Here is an 18,778-nt window from a genome sequence, read left to right as displayed (position 1 = left end):
ACAACCAGCTGTGGTAGTCAGCAACCCAAGTTTAGTATATCACTTCCAGTCATGGTGAGAACCCATGATTCCTTTGTTCTGCTGTTTGCATGTTTTCCCCTGATTGGTTACTGTTTTCCCTCCTTGCTTTATGCATGAGGTTGTGTATATTCATTTTCCAAGTTTGATAGGTATCAGTTCTAGAAAGTTCTTTGTTCCTCGATGCCCCATTGGTTCCTTCCCTAAATCCCTCCTTTGTATTATTTCCATTGGTTCCCTTCCCTCAACCCCGCCTTCTGTCAAGTATCCCATTTGCTGTATCCCTTATCCCCGCCTTTCCATCCCCACTATAAAATCCCTGGACACCGTCAGATCCTCAGTTCTCCATCTCCTCCTCCCCATTGTCTGATCTCAGTAAACCTTCTGTGTAGAAATTACACGGCGAGTCCCCTCTCTCTCCCTTCTTTGCCTCTGCCTGTGTGTCTTCACCCCTGTTTAGGGACAGCCCCTCGTGTGAGGAGCACACCCCGTCTGCCTGTAGTTCTGTGTGTGTCTGTGCCCGCCGTAGTGCAGTTGGGTTGTGGCTATACCTCCAGGCTCTCTTTGAGCCAGCACGCAAAAACCTGACACAGGAACAGTTTTACAGTAAACATTAGGACATTAGCATACAGCTACTTTAATTTACAGGAGAAACTTGGAAAGGATGCACACCATTTGACAGGGTTTTGGGACATTACTCTGCATCTGCAGCACTGCTCTGACAAAGGACAGGATACTGTGTGATGAAAATTAAAGCCCCAAAACACAGAACCCACATGTGTTACCACAGGAAGAAAATGCTAGCGAGTTGAGGGTGTTTTGTAAGAACTCATACTGTATCTGTTAAATTATTAAGGAAACCTCTGCATAATTTATTTCTTTCAACAAGATACTTCCATGCACAGATAATGTTACATGTGAGTGTGTGGATTTGGGGATCTTGTATGCTTGGTTTTTAAGAGAAAAACTTTCAGCATTTTTGAATAGGTAACTTTGTATAAACCAATACTGAGCAGCAGCAATAGTCTGAGCGGACAGCATTGCTTGTTTTTCCAAACGGCTTTTTCATAACCTGGATGTGGTTATTGTAGCTACTTACCTTTTAAAATCAGATCTGGTAGCTCTCAAGACTTCAGAGTCCTTTGTGATAGACAGCAGAGAGCATACAAAATCTCCCTAAATGCATTTTTGCTTATTTTTTTAATAGGTGGAATTAATGTTTGGGTATTAGACACAGACATCAATCCCAGAGCTACACTGCTTACCAGGCCTGCCCTGTGCTGAACTCGACATGAATACAGTTTTCCTCCTTTCCTGATTACAGCACAGAAAGCCACCCAATTATTTTAAGATATCACATATTTTGTGTTATCTCCAGTTAAAGATGATAATATGAGGAAAATTTTTTCCCCAGAGCGGGGTCAGGCACTGAACAGCATTCCTCAGGGAATGGCTGGAGCTATGTCAGGGGAGGTTTAGGTTGGACATCAGGGAAAGGTTCTTCCCCCAGAGGCTGCTGGGCACTGCCCAGGCTCCCCAAGGAATGGGCACGGCCCCGAGGCTGCCAGAGCTCCAGGAGCATTGGGACAATGTTCTCAGGCACAGGGTGGGGTTGTCTGTGCAGGGCCAGGAGCTGGAGTCAATGATTCTTGTGGGTCCCTTCTAGCTCAGGATGCCCTATGGTTCTATGATTCTATGTCCTTCATCATCAAGGAGCTGACTGCTTTACCCCATAGCCAACAATAAGCACTGGTTATAAGTCACCACCAGTTTACCCAGACTGAAATGAAGCTTTCATGAAACTGCAAGATGCAGGCAACTAGCAGTGTCTGAATAGTTCCTTTTTTAACTGAGTAGATTTATTTTTAGATTTCGTCAAAGTTCAATCCTTAATGTCCTCTCCACAGGAGTAAACTGTCATCCATTGTAAAGACACTGTTCTCCTTCATAGTTCCTGTGCTGTGACCTCTCTGTCCCCGCTGCCTGACTCTGACCCAGTGATCAGAGCTCAAAACTGAATACTACTTACTGGAGTAAAGTGCTGCCCTTTTTCCTCCCTTTTGGGCACCACCATCGCACACACACATTCCCTGAGATGGTTCTGAGACCAAATTCAGCTGAGACTGGGTGTACCGAAAGGTTTTAGCTTCAGCCATGCAGAGGAGCACCAGAGCCCCAGGAGCAGGCTGGAATGGAAGGGCAGGGCAGGACAATAGCAGTATGGATTTTGATCAGCTTAACTCCTAACAGGATTAAATCCCAGCGTCAAAAGGCACAAACTGGTAGGACTTGAAAGAGGGTGACACTTACTGTGTGCAATTCTGGGAATGACTTTACCATGCCCCCTCTTCTTTTCTGTGTGAAGGGGCCTCTCAGATCTCTGTCACTTCTTTGTCAGCCTTGGGAATTAGCACCTTATTGAGAAGGCTGTCGTGCCAATCAGGTAAATCAGTGAGCTCTACCCAGTTCAAGTGCAGGGCACCACTCTGGTGTCTTACTGTTCATGTGCAGCCAAAGCAAAGCCTGTGATGGTGGGTTAGAGCCTGGTCCTTCCCTCTCCATCCTTTTGTCAATACAGTGCCATCTTTGTATCTGATAACCTGATAACCTGGGCTCTCCACATCCTCCAGCTCTGCCAAATAACCTCATTGACAGATATCTCAGGAAATATCTTCCAATTCCTTTGATGTAGTGCCCGAGTGACAGGAGATCCTCTGAGCTGCTTGGATCAGTCAAGACAGGGATATTTTTTTGCTGTGATTGGATTTGAAACTTTCTAGAGAACTTTGTCCAAAGAAGTCAAGTGAAGAAACGTAGCTGAAATGTAAAAAACACCCATGTGAGGGAGCAGCTGGGAGAGGCTGAGGATCACAGTTCAGAACTAACTTTGTGTATAAATCCCAATTTAAACTCTGTTCTCATTTGAATCTGGCCAGAGCACTTCAGCTGATACACCTGTGTTTGAGCAGCAAGTATCAGAAGATGTGGGATTTAACACAAGTTCAGGTAATTTCAGCTCAGACTCGTGTCTTGCTGACACATCACTAACTGCACACACTGGGAAACAAGATCCACAGAGTATGGTAAATGTAATGAGAATTAAGTGTGGGCAGCTATAACCAAAGATAATGAAGTTCCAAACACCGGCCACAGCCATTCAAGAGAAAATACTCAAACCATGAAGCAATGTACAGTTAAACACATGCAGTTTAAAAGCTATACTTTCATTTACAAATTACTTTATATGTCCCATTTTCATTAGATGCTCATCTTTCCTCTTTATATATAAAACTTGGACAAATGACTGTTCGGGTTCTCTTTAAAAAGAGCACCTTTGAGGGCTGAATTTACAACTGTCTTTTCTCAGGTTGTCACTAAAACTTTTTTATCCTCCTAAACCTCGTCTTACCTTCTTCTGTGAACAGAGCTAATGGAAGGAAAGGCAGCAGCCCTCCTCTGGCTCAGCTGTGGCTCCATGCAGCCACTGAAAATGCATGAAGGCGCCAGTTGCACAGCACCCCTCTCCCTTCACAGGTAAGCTCAGCCCTCTCGTTTGTGAAGTTAATTTAGTGAGGTTAAATGACACAGTTTTTCTGACTACATTTTCTCACCTCCAGCTGGAGCCCTGTCAGGGTTCCCACGTAGGGCAAGGAAAACTCTCCCTGCCTTGTTTTCATACGTGCTACAAAGGGATTGCATTACCCTCCCCCCCAACCCCAATTACCAGGCTGTGAAAAGAACTCCAATTAAGTGGTTAGCCATAAAAGCATGGCAGCTCTTCAGGAAACTGCCTATCTAAATAGAGATGTACGGAAGGCAGTTTTCTCTCTAATAGTGATGCATTTTCAATTTATGCAATACAAAGTGCATTGGTCTGCAGTGTCCCTGGCTACTGATGATTAATAGCCCATACACTGCAAGGGGCTACAAAGAAAAGTGCCAAGGGAAGCAGATGCAGCGGGTTTTATATTATCATGACTGCAACAAACTCATTCAGTGGTGTCAGCTCTGACTGCAGGATTCTGATTATGAAATATGATGCGTGTTGAATTTAATGGCTTTCTCTGCCCTTCTGGTGAGTTCACTGCTTTCCAATGTCATTTTGTGTTCTCATCTGAGTGGTAATAAAAGGAATATCATTGACTGTGCTAGCTCTGTAACCACTGTGTGTTTTACAATAAATTGTGTTTCAGGACCCTTCCACCCAGGAGAGTGTGCAGGGCCAGAAAGTAATATTCCCCAATTCTCCAATATGAAGGGTTTCTCTGAGAGAACAGGAAATTATGCAAGACTGCTCTTCTCTTGAGGCATTCCTTATGTGAGCAGGACATCTCTTTTTCAAGTGGTTATGTAGCAAAAAGGTTCATTTGGATTGCAAATAATACCAAAAAAAAAAAAAGAAAAATCCAAATAAACAGCTACTGCTATGAAGAAGCAATTAGGATACCTTGATAACAAGAGGATAAAAGTTGTTCAAAATAAAATGTAAATAAGGAACCTGGGCATACATGGAATCAGACATGTAGGAATATAAAGTCAGGGGAGACATCTAAAGAGGAGCTTTTTTATCTAGCAACTCATTATTCCATCCAACCTGTCAGTGAGCTGTGGCCTGCACCGAGTTAAGATCTTACCTGCTGGAGAGCTGGCTTTCTGGAGAGCTACAGGTGTAGCTATGAAACCCCTAATGACTGCAATGTCATTATATTGGTTTCTCAAACAAAATAAGCCTCACAAATAATGCATTGTGCCACTATCAGTGTTGAAGAGTGCACACACCAGACTGCTCTACACTGCTAACCAACACTGTCCCAAGATGGGGTGGCTCTATCCCAGCAGGTACAATGCAGATCTGTGAAGAGAGAAAAGACAGAACCTCAAAGCTGAGATATTTTGCTTTACCTAGAGGAATTCCAGAGTTTCCATCCTCTCTGCCCGCATGCATCTCCTGCCTGCAACATCAGGGGCTCAGTCACTCCCACAGCTGCACTGGTCAGGGGAAAGCAATGTAACAGACAATAAGAGAGAAATCTCTGATGAGATTCTCAGATAAATCCACCTGTCTGATCTTTCCCTTTGGAATCTGCTGCAGCCAGCATGAAACTCTGCAGCAACAGGTAGATTAACGATTGAGTGAGCTGGAATGCAAGTCCCATCGTGTAGATAGGCTGAGACACAAGCACATTGTTCCTCTTTCTCCCAGGAAAAGGCACAAATCGAAGTTTACTCACTTTTGCACTTCACAGTTTCATGACTGGCCAAATCTAGAGAGCAGCAGTGAAAGAGCAAGAGCTGCTTCTCACACCAGCAAAGCCATATCCACTGAGCCACGAAGTGCCTGAAACACAAAGGGTATTTTTCTCTTTGTAAATGCACATTCCAAAGTTCACCTGTGCTGTTTTCTTAACTACAGCCCCCTCTGATGGAGTATTGCTGTTTCTAGAAACGTAAGGAATATTCTTCAAAGCAGGAGGACAGAAAGTCATACCTGCACATTTCAGTTCTGAATCCAGGTATGGGGCTTTATTTTTAAAGTGATAAAACCAAACTGCAGAGGTCGTTCCTAAGAATTTACAGTTAAAGTGGAAGCTTTCCTTTACAAAAGTAAATCTGTATATTTGTCTGGTTTTTGGAAGAGAAAGACCACCAACAAACCAGGACACAGTGCCACTAACATGGCAGAGGTGCATACAGCCATGTTCAGCCACTGTTGCCCAGCTGAATTCTCCCTTTAACTTGGTATGTTTGTATTCAGCAATTCAATTGTATTGCACACCACTTCATTTGTTAGGTTTCATAAAGAACCTAGGAATGAAACTTCCACTTTTAGGACAATCCAGAATGTTTTTAACCTTGTTTTTGTCTCTAGTTGAAATGTCACTGGTATTCTCAATCATATTTTATATATGAACACTTAAAAACCTTTGCCTAAAGGACAAATGAGACTTGTCTTTTGTCCTTTCAGACTATACCTCATATATTTTCACATAAAAATGTATTGGAACAAGATTTAAAACTGTTATACATTTTATTGAGCTCTACCTCCAGAGGGAGAAGAAAAGCATGTTAACATTTAACATGGTGGTTTTGTCTTTCTCCCTTTCCTCCACTGTTTGCTGAAAAACTTGGAACAGTTGAAAGGTAGAAATGTCAGGCAGAAATCTGTGATCTGCCTCAAATTAAGTCATGTATTGCTGCAATACAACAGAGGCTTTGTCCTCTCTGGGATTCTGAGTCTCAGTAAAGAGTAATCAAACGTAAGAATATTCCCAGATGAAGAGAACATAGAGAACAAGGGCCCTGAGAGCATTTACCATCAGCTTGACAAGCCCATGGCAGTGTTGCCTTCTACAGTCATGACCTTGTCTTTTGGTTTACTCTGGAACTCCAGGACAATCAGGTGCGTGTCTCAGGCAGGGCACAGTGCAGGGACACTGGATCCAGCCCCAGCACCACCAGCTGCCAATGCAGAAAGGACTCATCTGCTGGGTGCTGCAGGAGCTGAGCCACCAAGCACAGCTCCCCCAGGATGCAACCCATCCTCTCTCCTGTGTGTTTGGGAGCTGATATCTGCTGTCTGCAAGCAGAGGCACAGCAGTGTCTGTCTTGGACCAGGCACAAAGACAATTGGCACTGGAGCAGCAGCCCTGGGAGAAACTGCATCCTGGAGTCTCCGCTGCACAGCTCAGGAAGTGCTGTACTTAAATTTAGATGTCTTCATGAACCGTGAGACTGATTCAGCACTGAGAGGGCCAGAGCATGCCAAATGTATCCAAGACGTTCTTCCCAGGCCAGAGAGACTCTGCACAGTGAAAATGAGCTCAGAAGGCCAAGGCAGAGAGTTTCAAGCAGGTGAAGAAAGGTTTAGTATGACTAAGATAAAAGTTCTTTAGCAGCTGGGATGCTGTACATATAGGGGGAAGGAAGGAAGATGAGCTGCTCCCTGTGGTGCCCACTATCAGGCACATTCTTTATTCTCAATGTATTTCTTATGTTTGAAGTTGCAAATCTGGTACTCAAGTTCAACTTGAGTTCTCTCTTTAAGCACCTGCCTTTTTGTAATTACTTCAGTGGGGCCTTAGAGGAGCATGTTTGAATTAGAGTAAACCAACACATTTGCATCCAACTTTCAGACCACTCACCCCAACATCACCTCGGAGCACACTCCATGCTTACACCGTTCCCTAAAATCCTCTCTGTGGAAGCCCTGGCATTCCTGCATAGAGCATTCATCCATCTGTGAGCCTTTTCCTTCAGAAGACTACTATTAGCCAGGTTTGTTACCAAGATCAGCATTTTGGGAGCTCCTGTACTCTCCCATCAGAAGCATGAAGGGAGGCTGGATTTCACCTGGAATGCCTGGTTGCCAGCAAGTGCTCATTAGTAACACCCAAAGCCTCCGCAGCCGTGCTGTTTGATTTATGAGAGATTGTGATGGTGAAATGCCAGACCACCAGGGATGGTTTGTTAGTTTGGGCTGGGCAGAATTTTGTACCAGTTATGCCTGTATAAGGGCATATGCCAAGAATTGTTATTTTGTTATTTTTCTTTAAAGGCTGTACTGAAATACCCTGGTGGGGAAACAGGGACATCCTTTCTTGCAATTCTTTAAAGTAAATGAATAACAAAACCAACAAAATTTCCTCCTTTTTTTGTTAACATTAGATTTTGTCCTAAAATTTTGTTTTAGGAAAACACAGCTATGAAACCTGACTAGAATTTGCTCTTCACTTACAGCATTCTGACATATTCAAATCTATAATTAGACTCTCTATAAAGATACCCAGAGAGCACAGTGTCAGTTTAATTGGAGAGGGGAAGGAGTCCCATATCGAAGGAAACCCCCAAGATCTTTCCCTGTGTCCCTGGGGGAGCGGGGAACAGCGCAGGCATTTTCTTCTTCTTTCACACCCCCCAACCATGGCTATTTTAAACCAGACAAGCACCTCCTTGCTCTAAACCTGAGCTAGCAGGGCAGCCTCTCAGCCACACGAGAATAGATGTACAGGGCAGGGAGGATTAATATTCTTGGAGATTTTCCTTAGTCTGCAGGAAGCCAGCACAAAGGCACTAATAACCTCCAAGCAGAGAACATTTCTCGTGGGGATAATAGCTCAAGGATAGAAAGAGAGAGCTTTTATACTATAAAAGAACATTATCTTTCTTGTAGGAAAACTAACTAGTTTGGGCTCTTTAAGTGCAGAACTAAGCTGCCTTAGTTTTACCTCTGCATTTGCACCTGGGTACGGACAATTTTGAAATGTCAACAAAATATTTTTTAAGGAGTCTCTCTTATGCCTCCTCGTTTGCACTTGTTTCATAACACAGGAATAGGAATTAAAGGCCTTCACTACGGTTCAGGCAGCTTGCCAATACCTATTTTATAGCAATAAAATATGTACAAATTAAGGAATCTCATGTGGAAAATTCATTCAACAGCCTCAAAAGCCAAGTGAATGGTAATTACTTCAAACACAATGTAGTGGCAATCAGGCAAGATTGGATCATGCTTTTAAATGTATGTCTAAATTTTTAAGAACCAAGATAATTATGAATTATGAAAATAACTCAGACAATGCAACAGCAAATACAGTGGAGTAAGATAGATCTTTAAGGAATGGAGAAGACTTAATTTCAGCACCTGCATAGGAATGATCAAGGGCAAATATGGGGCTGATATTTTATTTCCTTACTCCTAGACATCATTTTATACTTTCAGGGGGCTCATGGATGCCTTGAGGTATGGAGCAAGTGGAAGCATATAAAATAAAATACAAGTAAAAGGATTTATCCCCCTTACTAAAAACAATGGAAGTTCTTTCTAGTTCACATTCATATATATTGCAGTATAAAAGTAAATTTTCCCTCTTAGTTCTCTGTGTGAGTTTTCTTCAATCTGGAAAACAATCTCAATGCTCATCCACTTACACAATGCCAGCTGAATAAACACAGTGGGTTCATTTCCCACAGGTAAAGCTGAACAGAACTTTTGAAATAATTAACCACCAGAACAGCACACCTCAGGATATGGTTGAAATTCCATCTGTGAAATCCTTAGGACTATACATTTTGCTACAAACATGCCAAACCACAACCAGCTGTGAGGGGCTAGAAAACCTCTTGTATAATGCTGTGTCAAACTGGTTGACAACAGTAATTTTATAGGTGAGCAAGAAGTCAAGCACAGTAAGTACCAGGGGAGAAGGAGTGGAAGAGGAAAGTTTTCAAAGGACAGCTCGGCATCTGTCTCCCTTGGAAGACAAATTATGCCTGAGACTTTGAAAAATCTCTCCACAGATATCCAGCACACTGGAACCAACTGTGTATTCATTACATGCTCAAGGATTCAAGCTCTGTTTTGCTGTGGATTATGTCAGAGCATTTACAGGTTTCCCTTACTTGGATTTGCTTTGCCCAAAGACATGCCCAAGGACTGAAGAGAGAATCTGCCACGGTAGAAGCCTATGACATTAAGAATGGCACAAACAAATCAGTAAAGGAAGAAAAAAGTTCATTTCATCCTAGAAGAGCTCGGGGACAATGGTGATATTTTCAACAGAACAACTCAAATTTTGGAACTCATTGCCACAAGACACTGTGGGTGTAAAATAAAAACTCAAAGAGGGATTGGACACACATCAGAGAGAATAAATCCCTATAAAACCTAACAGTGCTAACACAGCTTCTGGCTCAGGAGATCTGTGCTCCTCTCCTGGCTCGGAACTACTGAGACATTTCTGGGGAGAGTTCTGGGGAGAATTCCCTCAGTTCCAGCCCCTTTTCCTGCAGTGTCATCCCTGCAGGTCACATCATTGCTAAGATAACTCACTGAAGTCAGGGCATCCCCAGGCGGGATCCATCCCAGGAAATCATTTCCATCTATGAGAACTCTAAGCCAGCACTTGATTAATTTATCCAACTGTTGTGCACTGTAACTCAATTCCAGTGGATACAACCTATAGTGGAGAGGTTGCACCAATCCAGCTCAGCCAGAAGAGCAGTAGAGTCTCTATAAACTGCTTGTTAAGGAAAAAAAAATCCTCTTAATTATAATTTTAAAATAGCAAAATATCAAGAGAGATTATTCTCCATCTCTCCCAGTTAGATGAAGTAGGAAAAGGTCTTTAACCACCAGCAGAAATTCCATACATTCTGTTAGTTCCTGTTTTTATCAAAAATTGAACTCGACTCCATAAAAAGGTTAAATAAGGCACATGCCTGTATTTTTGAGATGATTTGGTTTCACCAAAAGTCAGAAAGATTAAAAAAGCAACTTTGGGTTGCCCAAAGCTATTGAAAAGATGCTTTCTTAAAAATTAGCAAAATAAAACCAATTTCAGAGTTACTGGCTCAGCCATCAGCACTACAGTTCCAGAGTGCAATTCCCATGTGCCCCACACACAGCCAGGGTCAGTGGCCAGGAGAAGGCTGGGGAGTCACAACAGACACAGCTACAGTCCAATGGCTCAAGAGAATAAACTTTCCACTATCACCTTCAGGATCTCTTTTTAAAACCACGGTTTTTAAGACATGTTTAAGTCACAGGTGTGATACAGCAGCCATTGCTGATGGTTTAATTCTAGCTATTCATGGATTTCTAAAGGGGAATTTGTTCCATACGTGCCCTCGCCATTGCACCATCAGCCCCAGATCCGGCTCTGGAGCACGGGTGGCAGAGGTGCAGAGTGTGCCTGGCACAGTGGGCGAGGACCCAGCACAGGGAAGTGGCCCAGGTGACCTCAGGATGGCTCCAGGATGGCTCAGTGGCACTGCTGCCTCTGCCTGATCAGCTCTGGCCCCTCCGGCTCTGTGCGTTTGCTGTGCAGTGTCACACCCACAGTGGGGTTTGCACTGCGGGGGCACTCAGCTGTGCTGGGAGAACACCTTTTCCTCACACTGCTCTCCAGCACACCACCATCCAAAGCTGCTGAGAAAACCAGAGTGAAAACATGACCCGTTAAGGGTAGAACTGACTGACTAGGCCAGTCCTGGCTGTAACAAATACCCACCCAATTCCTTCACAGTGGCAGTTGATTTGTCTTGCTACAAGTCAAACAGGATAACCCAATTCCTCAGTGTAACTTGAGAGTGAATCATTGTTTTCTGGGGAGTTATTATAACTATTTCCCAGGGAACCTTTGTTAACACTAGCAAGAGCATGGCTAGGTCTGGCATCAATTAGAAACCACTTCATTGATTCCCAAACCTCCCAGTCTTCTGTGGCTGTAAACCAGCTGGTGCTGCCTTGGCTGTGGCACCACAGAGCCACAGAGCCCCAGGCCCCTGCCCAGGGCTGGGCACAGCCTGGAGCCATCTGGGGTCACTGAGGGGATGAGCCACATCATCCAGCTCCAGAGGGGAAGGTAAAGCTCCCAATGCCCTTCCTGCCCTCTCACCAACTCCCCAGGAACCTGTCCACCAGCCACCACGGTACTGTGCCTGTGCTCGTCTCTGATTCAAGCACTCGACATGAGCCCTGTTTGAGCAGACTCCCTCCAGTGCTGCTGCCACACTCGGTGTCACACTTGGTACCACACTCAGTGTCTCTGTGCCAGCACAACACCTGAGTGACCGTCAGCACCACCCAGGCTGGCAAGTGAGCTGGATTGTCACCAGCCGGGCTAAGGCGTGACAAGGACTGACAGCAGAACAATCTCCCAGGGACAAACCTGCCCTCCTTAATGCACCTTGCTTCCTCTGATGAGGGAATTTGATCTTACAGGCATTTCAGCAAGTGCAGTACCTAGATGCCCAACCTGTGGGGTTTATTTTTTTTTTAAGATTACCGAAGTTTTTAATCTGGAATCTTTATGTTTTCAAGTGCTCCTTCTCTTCTCTAGGCTATGTCATGCAATGGACATCTTTTTTCTCTTCTTTTCTTGAAGTTATGAGTGAAAAACAAGCATTTTTAAATTATTTGAATACTTGAGGAAGGAAATACTTGTTGATTTTTTAAAATTACATTTCCCTCCCTTTACTGTTAATAAAAGATCAGTACAGGTCAAGTGTGGGAACTATAACATCCCCCCTTTCATTCCTGCCTTTATTCTTTACTGACTGTTCAGCCTCTGGCAAAGATACCTACTGTGAAACAGGAAAGAAATTAAAGTTCTGGCAGTTCATAAATTTCAAAACTATAAAAAGAAAATATTAGAAAGCATAGTAGCAAAAGTAGAAATGCGACAGAAGGTGAGCAGTGAGTAAAAAATGGATAAACTGATTATAATCCATTTTCATAAAATAATTTTTATAGAATATTTCACAAATTATTTTAAAAGAGTGGAAGATTGTGCTGTCTCAAAAATGAAAATGATTTTATGATGTTTTGCTGCTTCAAACTTGCAATGTAAACTTCTTGTTTCTCACCTGCTACATTTTTTTCTGTACCTTCATACCTGGGATATACATATCTTCTATCAGCATCCTCCTCCTATTGAAAAATAAAAGAAGACACATTCATCCTTGGAATCCTAATACTTTGTAACAAGAAATTTAAACCGACCTTGTTTTCAAAAATGTTCTGTGCCTCTCCTATCCCTCCAGTGTTAAATCACACCTTGAATTCTTTTGCAGAACTGGCAGCAGCAAATTCAATGTGACGTCTCCTTTGTTTCAGGATTTTCATTCCATACACAGTCACTGCTGAACCTGTTTCTGACACTGCCAAATAAGTGCTCTGTACTTACTGTACAGTCACAAAAAAACAAACGTAATGTTCAAGACATGATGTGAAAATGACCACAAATACTTCTTGTGAGATATTGGAAGTGGCAGATGATGCCTTGATTGTGGAGGGGAAAATCCAAGGAGCTTGCAAGGGTAATTCCTGTTTCCCCTGATAAAAGACGAAGATCCAATACTAGTCCTGATTTTCTAGGGGCCTCTGCATATGTGTGTGGTTTAATTTAAAGAGCCTGGATTTTCACAAAATAGATACCAAAATTGATTCTGCCTCCTTCAGGTTAAACATGGGGAAATTCTGACTGACAGAATCACCTGAGGGTAATAAATCTGCCAAGTGTTTTGTTAAACAGCCATTCAGTCTGAAATGCACCCTGGCATTCTGGAATAACAATGGGCTACTGTAACGTGTGGTGCATTAATTATAAAGTTGACAAGAAAATTACCCTTCAAGCCAAGATTACTAAAAACTTTACTAGGCTTTTTTCCTCTCTGCTGTTAAATACAGTATTCAGTGCAGCCCTCCCAGAGGTTCTGCCCACCTCCCCCTGCAGAGTTAACCAGCATGGCAATAAAGGTCCAAGGAGATCTGCACTAATATTTCACTGAGAACATTAGTTGCTTCCCCAGATTTTACTGTAGTTGGTAAATGATAAATGAGGAATATCAGCATTAAAAATGGCCTTGACTTTCCCCAGTGTAAGTTTTTCTGATAAACAGAATAAAATGTTGCTTCAATGTGTGACTGGATTGAAATTCTACAACAAGCATCCTTGTGGATCCCTGGCAATCTGTCAAGGATGGATCCCTGGCAATCTGTCTGTGAAAAGAAACCCACCCTGGTTTTCAAACACTCAAGTACTGGTGAGAGAGAAGGAACTCCAGTCTGCGAGGCAATGCAGTTACTAACACATTAGTATAAGGACACAACAGAAATGAAAACGCTCTTTTATGAACAGAACATAATTTGTGTCTTCTCCAGCCAAAAACTCCTCTCTGATGCCTCTGGCAATTCCTGAAACTGCAGCATCTCACAGCTAAATCTGGACACCCTCAGTAAAGCACAGCAGTGGTGCTTCAGCACAAGCCACCTCACCTGTGTGTGCCACAGGCACCTACAGGCAGCAAAGCCTCTTTGAAACAGGTGAGTTCTTCCCCAGTGGCATCCTGACTGCAGGATGTAGAAACAGATCCCAACGTCCTGAGAGTGCTGTAAGTGCAATGGGAGGACTTTTTTCTCTGTTGTAATTCCTTCCAGGGTGTACTTTTATTCAGAAATTTCAGGAGGTGAAAAATTCTGTGTATGAGAAAAGTACTGCATCACAGATGACTAATTCTTAATTTTATTACATTAACTTCCTAAATACAATTACCAGTCATGAATTTGCTTTTTTGAATTAGAATCTCTCCCAACACCCAGCCCAATTCTCCAGTGAGTGTTCAGCATTCATGCACTGCTGCTGATATGGAAAAGCACTTCTAGTATTGCCAAGACAGAAGTGCTTACTACCAAAGAAATGTTTCAAAACTGTACTAAAATATACTCTATAGAGTTGACAACGACGTGTTAGGACTAAAGAAAATATTACATGTGCCATAAGTTGAATTAAAACTCAAAGATAAGCATAAACCTGAACACTCAGTTTCCTACAATTTGAGGTAAAAGCATGACTTATAATCAAACACATCTGGAAAATGACACCACTGAGATTTGTCACCCTGAGGAAGAGTCTGTAAGGACACATGTTTTTAACATAATGCCATGCTTCCTTTAAACTAAGTACAGAGAAATTCTTGGGGTTTACAGCATAATTTTAAAAAGTTACATCTTTTATGGTCTCTTTTACTGTAGGTTCTGTAAACTTACTGTAACAATAAATGAGCAGCCATCATGGATTAAAAGACCACTCTAGTTTCAACTCTCATAAACCCCACTTTCATAAACCTCATTACCTTGTAATTTATTCTAATGTGGTATTTCCTTTTAAAACCAATTTCTTTTCCTTAGGCACGTCTCAATGCCTTTCCGGTTAACTCTTGCACCGAAAGCCCACATAACTCAAGCAAAATCTTTCCATTTACCTCAACAAACTGTATCTTTTTCTCCTCTTCAGAAGTTGTGAGGAGCTGGGTACCATAACAGCGTTTTCTCTCAAGGAAAGCTTCAGATGAAGCAACGGTGTGGACTGGATGCTTGAAGAAAGCAAATGTGCTCTCACATTGTGCTCTCCTGGTGACCACGAGGGACTGCAGCACCAAAGGGGAGACATTTCTGAGCAGCGGGATCAGTGAGCTAACATCAACAGAGGTGTCCTCTCAGAGCTGCTGTCAATAACCCAGAGTGGGCCAACTTACAGCCCAGTAACAGTACCTACAGTTCTAGGTGCCTCTGACCTTGAGGCAAGCACAGCCTGGATGTTCCAGCTCAAGTCCTGTTGCAGAAGTCAAGCTTGTCTGGTTTCAGTCTCAACTGGAAAATGGCTTAAAACTCATGTGATACCTGCACATTTCTGGAAGGAAAAGTTAAAATTTCCCCAAATTAAAATGCTGTGAGCAGAGAACTTCCATAGGGTGAGGTCTGGCTGATAGGAAGGAAATTTAAGAAGAGACAGAATGTAAAGGATGCATTATGGTTACATAAACAGCACAGAGAGAAAGGAGGCAGGGTGAATCAGTGCCTGTCCAACACTGGAAACTCAAAGCCTCTCATTTCAAGTGTTTGAAACCCTCTTCTCATCTCTCCTACCGCACTTCCAAAATTTCATATCCACAGGCTGCACAGATGGGGAGTCCCACCTCATCAGCTCTTAGGCAGAGTTTGACATTGAAGACTTCTAACTCTCAGGGCTTGTTCTGGTTTAAATATATTTCCATCATCTGCATATTTCTTTCTCCCCAAAGATAGGTATTACACACCTTAGAAAATGGATGAGGTTTCTTTTAATCTCTGTACATCACCTCAACATTTCATAATGCATCAAGAGAACCAACAGAGAATGGACCAAAGAACAGGCCTAAAGTCTTCCTCACAATTTTCACTCACCAATTTTTGCTTTATTGCCATCATCTGGATGACTGAGAGCCTTCCACAGATACCAGAGGCAGCCACATTGCCTAGGTGCACTTGTCAAATTTATCTGAAACCTCAGTACATTGTTTTTGCCATTGCTCCACTGTGATTATCTGACCTGTCCAACATGAACCAGAACTTCTGTTTCACAGCTTCATCAGAGCTACAGCCTTGAGGATTCAGCCATGACCACAGATTTCAAGCAGCAGCAACTGCCCAACACTCTGAAGCTGCTCAAATATTCACTTATACCCAGAGCCCAAACCATACAGCTCAGCCACTGAGCCACTGGGCTACGGCTGCCCAACATGCTCCAGTGATGTCTAAAAAGTCTCTTATCACAGATCTCTTCTTCTAGTAATCATTTACTCTTTTTTTCCAAAACAAGGTAAAGAGATTGAGAGTCTCTGTCTCTTTACATTGAATGATTTTCAAATCTTCCCTGTAACCAAACACTCCTTTCCCAAACACTCTCCAATGTGCCAACATCCACACATCAAACTTGGGCACACATCTCTACCACTCAAATAAGAGCACTTGGAAACTAATCAGCACAGTTCTGTGGAGCAGTTTTCCATTTTACAGCTCTCATTGTTTTGCCTGCACACACTTGGTTTGTCTGTCCTTCATTTGAAGTGGGCTTGCTTTGGTGGGAAGGAAAATAATGTAAATGCCTGCTTTCACATGTAGTTTAATTTGTGCTTGCAGTAGATACTACACAATTCCATTACCTCTGCTTCCAAAATGAGGTGTACTTAAGATTTTAATACTTGGGGACAAGGGAAGACATCAACATTACAGAAAAAATAAAACCATTGCCTAACTTGAGAGAAGAAATTAATGCCCTGTGATCCATTACAACCCAGCCCACTGATGGCATAGCTCTGCACTGGCAAAAGTCTCCACGAGCTCCATTCTAAGGGGTAGAGGATGCTGCGTATGTTGAAGAAGAATCTTGGCTGTGATTACTTTGAAAATACCAGGTTACAAAATGGAAAATCTCTTTCCAACAGGCAGCATAATTCCAGTTGGCCATTACATCACAAAACTTCCAGGGATTACTGGCAATTTTAGAAGGCAACTGTGAAGCTATAAAACATCTGGCTGTATTTCACACGGTGATCATTCACTTCCTGGGTCCCACTTCAGAGTTCTGCATGAGCAGCCCTGGTTGCTGATGGATACTGCTGAGTCTCCAGAGCCCACATGATACTGTCCCAAATCAGAAATGCCACAGCAATCAAAACACCAGAGATATCTGTGCCAGTAATGTCATAATTCACATTTTTGTTTCTCACAAAGCACATTTTCTATATCTCTTTCATGAGAATGCCCTCTGCACTGTCACTGCCAGAAGCAGCCAGGCTTGCTGTGACTGAGCACAGCAGAGCCCAGGCTCACTGGCTGCACTGGCATGAGTTTGAAATGCTATAATTGTATTAAATGCTTAACTCCACTCACTAGGATGGTTAAAAGGCTGCAAAAAAAGCAAAGCTTGCAGAAAGAGAGAAAGCACAAGAGGAGGTTAAAACCAAGCCATAATTTTAAACACCGAAGCAATTGGTGACAGCCAGAGACTTCAGGTGTCCATGTGGTCAGCGCTAAAGCCTCTATTCTTCCCTGTCTCAGACACAGGCATTTTCATACTCTCCCAGTAATGCAGTAAACGAGCATTACACTCATTACATGAGTGCAGCAGTGAAAAACAATGAAAGCAGCTTGGCATTTTTATAAGACAGTTCAAATAAAAATTAATGGTACATGTAATAATAATTCCAAGTGTATTTTGTTTCCATTTATATCCAACTAAGAGACAATTTTTGGTGCATTTGGTTTTATAGCTCTGTGTATATGCAGCAAAGTAAAAATTCTGCACATGGGAAAATAAATAAGTGGCTATATGACTGGTTGACAGCAAGATTTGTAGAGCTAATTAGTTCAATGAATAGGAAAGGCACTCAAAACTAACAGCTCATCAAATAGTTCTTCATACAAGAGATATCTGTCACCCTGCCTGTGCTGAATAAATATTTTTAATGTCATCCAGAGATCAATGCCAACACAAGCAAATAAAAACAAAACAAAACACCAAGGCCCAAAGAACCCGACACCCAGGCTGACCTCACCAGCGGCAGCTCAGTGTGATCACAGTATCATCAAGGTTGGAAGAGACCTTCAAGGTAATTGAATCCAACCATCAAACCAGCAACGAGCATGATCACCCCTAAACCACATCCCCAAGTGCCACATCCAGATATCTCTGGAGCACTCCCAGATGGTGATGCACCACTTCCCTGGGCAACTTATTCCAGTGTCTGACCACTCTTACAGTAATTATTGTTTTTTCTAATCTGAACCTCCCCTGGCACAACTTAAGGCCATTTCCTCTAGTCCTTTCACTTGAGACATGGTTGTGTCCCACCTGGCTACACCATCCTTTCAGGTAGTTGTAGGGAGTGAGAAGGCATCCCCCCGAGCATCCACTTCTCCAGACTAAACAACCCCAGCTCCCTCAGCCACTCCTCACAGGACATGTTTTCTGGGCTTCCCCAGCTCTGCTGCCTTCCTCTGGACACCAGAGCTCCTCCAGCACCTCAACATCCTTTCTGAAGTGAGGTACCTAAAACCGAACTGTCCTGGGTTGCAGTGTATTCTATTCCCATCCTCATGAGCTGTTGAAATCAGGTGGGGCAGCGTTTCCTTGCCTCCTCCCCCCAGACTATCTTTCTGTTCATGGCCCATCATTGTCCTGCTGCATGACTCCCTCCAGACCATCTTCTGTTAATGAGCCTAATCAACACTTGGCCTCATGACTCATTACCCCATTGTGAGATGCTCCACCCAGGGAGGTGATGGAATTGTGGTAGGTATGGAAATGCAGAGGTAATGGAATTGTGTAGTATCTACTGCAAGCACAAATTAAACTACATGTGAAAGCAGGCATTTACATTATTTTCCTTCCCACCAAAGCAAGCCCACTTCAAATGAAGGACAGACAAACCAAGCATC

General features: G+C 42.9%; 1 long non-coding RNA gene across 2 annotated transcripts; it reads left to right on the top strand.

The window, feature by feature from the left end:
- The first annotated feature begins 20 nt into the window (after positions 1–20).
- LOC125336477 lies at positions 21–18,463 on the top strand. 2 transcript variants are annotated; one of them, XR_007207765.1, is made up of 5 exons: positions 21–54; positions 3,444–3,552; positions 5,432–5,531; positions 13,682–13,843; positions 14,708–18,463. It is a non-coding gene; the product is annotated as an uncharacterized LOC125336477 (long non-coding RNA). The 2 variants fall into 2 exon arrangements; XR_007207766.1 differs by lacking the exon at positions 5,432–5,531.
- The last annotated feature ends 315 nt before the right edge of the window (positions 18,464–18,778 follow it).

The sequence above is a fragment of the Corvus hawaiiensis genome, chromosome 20, assembly GCF_020740725.1.
Source record: "Corvus hawaiiensis isolate bCorHaw1 chromosome 20, bCorHaw1.pri.cur, whole genome shotgun sequence".
Lineage (NCBI taxonomy): Eukaryota > Metazoa > Chordata > Aves > Passeriformes > Corvidae > Corvus > Corvus hawaiiensis.
The sequence above is the reverse complement of the archived record's forward strand: the minus strand, read 5'-3'. Positions and strand labels throughout refer to the sequence as shown.